Source organism: Nyctereutes procyonoides, unplaced genomic scaffold (assembly GCF_905146905.1).
Source record: "Nyctereutes procyonoides isolate TBG_1078 unplaced genomic scaffold, NYPRO_anot_genome, whole genome shotgun sequence".
Lineage (NCBI taxonomy): Eukaryota > Metazoa > Chordata > Mammalia > Carnivora > Canidae > Nyctereutes > Nyctereutes procyonoides.
In genome coordinates this window covers 1,659,621-1,665,449 of record NW_026575156.1, presented here as the reverse complement: position 1 = coordinate 1,665,449, position 5,829 = coordinate 1,659,621, and positions in this window count along the sequence as shown.

Genomic DNA, 5,829 nt, shown 5'->3' with positions numbered 1-5,829 from the left:
TAGAGAAGCCATCACAGCTTTGAACAGGATTATGGCCCCAGAGAGAATGAGAACCACCGAAAATAGATTTGGGCCTGAGAATATCTCAGAAACTATATGTGTTAAATGTATGAATGGTGTAATAACTTCCCTAAATAGGGAAGATTTTTAAAAAAAGAAAAACAGATTTGTTGCGGGTGAGGGGAATTGAAGGCTTTGTTTTATTTTAGCCATGTTAATTCTGAGCAATGACTGCTATCTTGAGGCATGTTCTCCATAATTATATTTGAATAAAAAATGATTGACTAAACCAATGAGATATCTATAAAAACCCAATTGAAAAAAGTATGTGTGTATATATCCATATTCCCAGCATAGTATTATGAGTAGGCTGGGAATATAGTTTTGGGGTCATCACATATAAAGAGCATTGAAAACACAACATGAATTTAAAATTAAATTTAAATTTAAAATAATAGGCAAAGAGCTACTGTAAGGGTACTGAACAAAAAGCTGGTCTTACAGTAGGAGAAAAGCCAACTGTGGACTGTTATACTACAACACAATTAGATAAAAATATCAGATCCCTAGTATATCTATTCAGTAAATATATATTGAATTCTTTTAAGCTTCTGTGCAAGTCCCTAAGACAGAGGGAATAAAGAGATGTAGATTATATGGACACTGTCTTTGAGACACTCATTCTAATGGGAGATAACGACATAAATAAATTAGAAGATATTGTGGCTAATGCTACAATTTTAGTATTCTTCTCTCTGATAAACATTTTCTGAAGATAACATGTGAAATAGAATGTCTCCCAAACACCTAAAATGTTAGGAGAGCCCAACCAGGCTTCTAGTTCTCATGAAAATAAAGTAAAACAATATTCTTGGGAATCTTGGCTTTGTTGGTGTGTGATAACAGGTATTGTATTTCTTTAGATTGGAATCTGAAGTAATAAATCCACTTTAAAAGAAAACAGAAGCCAAATAAATATTAATTACTGACATGTTGCAATTTGAATCCAGTTTGGAAGATCTGGTGAGTTTGGGATTCTGTTGGTCAAATTCTATAAACCATTGTTATATATTTTTGAAATCCATATTATAATATTGTGATAATATAATATTGAGATAATATTGTGATATTCTAAAGCTCTTGGAATTTCTTATGAGAACTAGAAAGATATCTTTTGTTACATCAGTGAAGTGATTCACAAAGTGCTAAAGGATGAGAGCTGGTTGCCAGCTGCAGCCCACCATGTGATGAGAAGGCTGGAACTTTCAGACTCCCACCTGATCCCCTAGGAGGGGAAAGGAGGTGGAGATTGAGTTTACACAAGTGGCCAATGATTTAATCTATCATACTTATTTAATCAAGCCTCTACAAAAACTCAGAAGGACAGAATTCAGAGCTTCTTGGCTGATAAACTTGTGAATGTGCTAGAGGAGTGGCAAGCCCATGGAGGGCCTAGAAGCTCCATGCTCCTTCCCATATACTTTACCCTCTGGGTCTCCTCCATCTGGCTGTTCCTGAGTTATATCCTTTTATAATGATAATCTAGTAATAAAATATTTTTCTGAGTTCTGTGAGCAACACTAGCAAATTAATCAAACCCAAAGAGGAGGTTATGGGAACCTCTAATTTATAACCAGTTGCTCAGAAGCACAGTAGCAACCTGAACTTCAACTGGCATCTGCATTGGGGACAGTCTCATGGATCCAACTCTAAGCCTATGGACTCTGACACTATCTACAAGGAGAATTGAGTTGAATATTAGGACATCCACCTTCTGTCCCCAAACTGATGGTATGTTGTTAAAAAATAAACTAAAAAAAGTACCCACATACATTGGAATTGAAATCAGAAATATTAAATGAGAGGTTTTATAACTTTGTATTTTTTGTTAGTCTAGAATATTGTATAATAAACTTTCTTTTAATGTAGCAAATGTGCAAACCATACATAGAATTAAAAATATTTCCACTGGTAGGGTCCTGTGACAGATATTGAATGTTAAATTGCACCTTGTCACAGAATCTGAAGGATTCTGGGAAAATTTTCAATGTTATTTATAATGTCCTAAATGAGGATATCTAAGAAAAAGATAACCATATGTTTTTTGAGATCAAAGTAAAAACAAACAAAGCAAATGTGAATATATCATATTAAATTTGATGACATTTTAATTGGCAATGTTAATAACTGCATTTTCTACAAAGTGCTGATGATGAAATAAAATGTTTCTGTATAGAAATGGATGCCATTTGTCAGGCTAACAGGTTGAGGTTCTTTTTGAATACTCATCTGCCATACGAGAGTGATGAAAGCCACAAAGAGCCCAACAGACTATTTCTTGAACTACTGACAGTAGCTTTCTGCCAAAAGACAATGATTCAATTCAGGGTGTATATTCTAAACAATTATACATTCTCAATTATTACAATGCTAAAAAAAATTCATGTAATTAAGAATATTTCATGAGAAAATTGAAATTACTTATATTTGGCATTGAAAATTATGTTATGACATTGTCAGAATATTTTAATACTCTCACAATCAATATTTAAAAATGCAGGTAAAATAAATAAATACATACATACATACATACAGGTTAGGTTAAAAATTGCTATTTCTATTTGTCAAAAATACTAATAGATCTTATTTTAAAAACCCACTAAATATCACTAGTTAATGTATTATATTTGATTAATACAAAATGACTCAATGTATGGATGCATAACTTTTTATCTAACTACTCTTCTATTGTATATTTAGGCTGTTTCTTATATTTCTCTATTAAAAACTGTGCTAATTCTATTACAATACTAGAATGGGTTTGCAAAAATTAGATATGCTTCCATGTTTCTGCTTCCCTTCTTATTTCCTTACTTTTATTTTTCCTATATTATTTCACAGTTGAAGTCAATCACTTCAAAGTTAAACCATTCTACATTAGCTAGTAGTTGTGGCAATAGTGGTTTAGTAATATAAGAAAGCAATCAGGCTTAATTCCAGACTGGTGTAACTTCTGTTGGTCTCACATTAGATGTTGTATTTAATTTATAGCTTCACTTTTGGAAACATACAATTTGTAAATAAACAATTTGTAGATGAGACAAAGCTACATCACTTCAAGGATGTGAACATAATGGAGTTAGATTTTGGATTCTCTCTCCATAGCCTCTTAGAATTTAAAAATTCCCTGAACTTCACTTTACTTATGTGAATAAACAGACAAAACTACACTTTTTAGAGAGTGTCATAAAAAAACATGTAAAGTATAGCAAATTGTTTAGTATATAGAAAAGATTCCATAAATGGAAGAAATTATTTTTATGGGCTTATTTTATTCTCCCAGAATTTGGAGAAGTTTTAAAAGTAACCCTCAAAAATAAGAGACAAATCAACCTAAAGGGGTACCTGGTTGGGTCAGGCAGTTAAGCTTCTGCCTTCAGGTCATCATCATCTCAGGGTACTGGGATGGAGTGCATGTCAGGCTCTCTGCTCAGTGGGGAGTCTGCTTCTCGCTCGCCTTCTCCCTCTCCCTCTCTGCTTGCTCTCTCTCTCTTAAATAAATAAAATCTATTTAAAAAATAAAATCAACCTAAAATAGATGTTTGTTCTTCAATGAACATCATATTCCTTTTATAAATAATAAGCTGTTGTGAAGAGAAATCTTTTTACAGCCAACACTTCTTATAAACTTAATCAAAATAAGTTTGTTCTATTCTTTTTTTTTTTCCAGTTTGTTCTATTCTTAAGAAAGCTTGTCTTGTATAATAGGAAAACTTGAAGAAAGCTGTACAAGTGGTAACAAATATTCATGTAATATATGATAAATAAAATATAGTACATAATATGAAAACTTATGAAATTTTAGAAAATATTTTCATAGATGTACTTATAGCAACCCAGAACCAGCCCAGAAACCAACACATTATCTAGAGTAACCAGCACAGGAAGCTGAACTACTACCCATAAGTCAATGTAGGAAGTCTGACCACTCACTATCTCTAACAAACATTCCAAAGGCCAAACAATAACCCCCTTTACAATCATCCTAAAATTGCCAGGACCTGATTAATAACTCCCATCGTCCCTAGTTTTTGTCCCTATTTCCAACATAGGACCAAATACAGAAAGCAAAGTATGTACACCTGACAAAGCATGCCTTGCTGATAGCCCACCCATAACTTCCCTGTGCCAGCAGCCTCCAATCAGGACATACCTGAAGCTTCCTCTTATTTACATCATAAAGCTTTCCTATGCTTTCTGTTTTTGAGTTTCTGCCAAAGAACAAGTGATGGTGATTTTTTTTCCCTTGCAATTGCAAGTGCTGAAAAATAGCCTTTGCCAGTTCTCATTTGGTTGGTCTTTGTTTATCTCCACAAAAGAAAAGATAAAATCATTATTGATTTTTAATATGAACTAAACCTAAAAAATGGGAATATAAAATCCGTGTAAATTAAACAAAAGCTCACTCCAAGTGGATGCTATCACCTTACCAATTTGTCAGCCCAAATTGGCACCATCCAAAGCTGTATCTCCTTCCTTAAGATTTAAAAACATGATATAAAAGGCCTAGAGGGATAAAATGTTAATCATAAAGTAGTGCATGCCTTTCTAAAAACTAATTCAAAGAGCTTTTTGATTTTTTCTTTTACTTTTCAAATTGAATGTATAAAGATATTAAGTCAGAAAAAAATATTATCTCTAAAAATTCATTCTACAAAGTTCATCTAGAAGACACTCATCTAAATTGAATAGCAATTCAGAGAAGCGAATGACCACCAAATCAGGACCCTTGGAAAATGACTGGGGAAGGTCTCACAGAAGATCAGAGAAAAAAAAAAGAAGAAGAAATATATTAAAGGGACTGTGGTGAATTTGTTTAATGTCATGAATGCTTTCTTAAACACAAAACAACTAGCCATCAAACCAGATTATAAATAAATAATGTTTAAATTATGACCTGAATTAAAGGGGGAATTAATCTTCTCTTTCTGCCTCTCCCCATGTAAAATAATTAAATTCCAAATTACCAGAATTTTTAAACAAAGGAAGGGATCCCCTAACATAAAAATTAAAAACTATTATCCAATTACCTTGGATGCAAATATATATATATATATATATATATATATATATATATATACACAAGAGCATGATATAAAAAAGCTATAATGTATATTCAGCACAAATTCCACACTTAGTGCTTTGCAAGATTCTTGCTCATCTAAGTGGCTCACTTAATGTGCTCCACTTGACTGTTTGGAATCTATGATACAGACTTTCTGTTTTGACCAGCGCCTCATGTTACATACCAAATTCTGCTCAATAGTCACTTAAAATGACAACATATTACACATAATACATAAAGTATTCCATTTAAGACTAGTAACCTTTAATAACAATCCTTAACTCCTTTTCTGGAATTCCTGTTTAAAAAATGTTCATAAAAATATTCATATACATAAAAACAGCACAAACTGCTTTGGAATCTATACATGTTTAATACAGAGGGGAAAATATAACTCCACACCTTTCTGTTTATGTAGGTTACAACAAAGATGTGGAATTTTCAAGGAAGATGTAGATAATTCAGTAATCAGTGCTTTTCAGAGTTACTGTCTTGCTTAGAAATGATTGGAGCTTAAAACAGTTGAGAAGGAAGGAATGTAGAAATATATATTGATATTTAATGTAGGTCATTGTGCTATAAAGTAACTGGGGTAAAAAAGGATGATTAAAGGGAAAAAGATAAATCATCATTACACTCCCAGTTCCAAAAGTGATGACTCTTGGATACGTCATAGATTATAAAAATGTCATTAGACCTTGCCA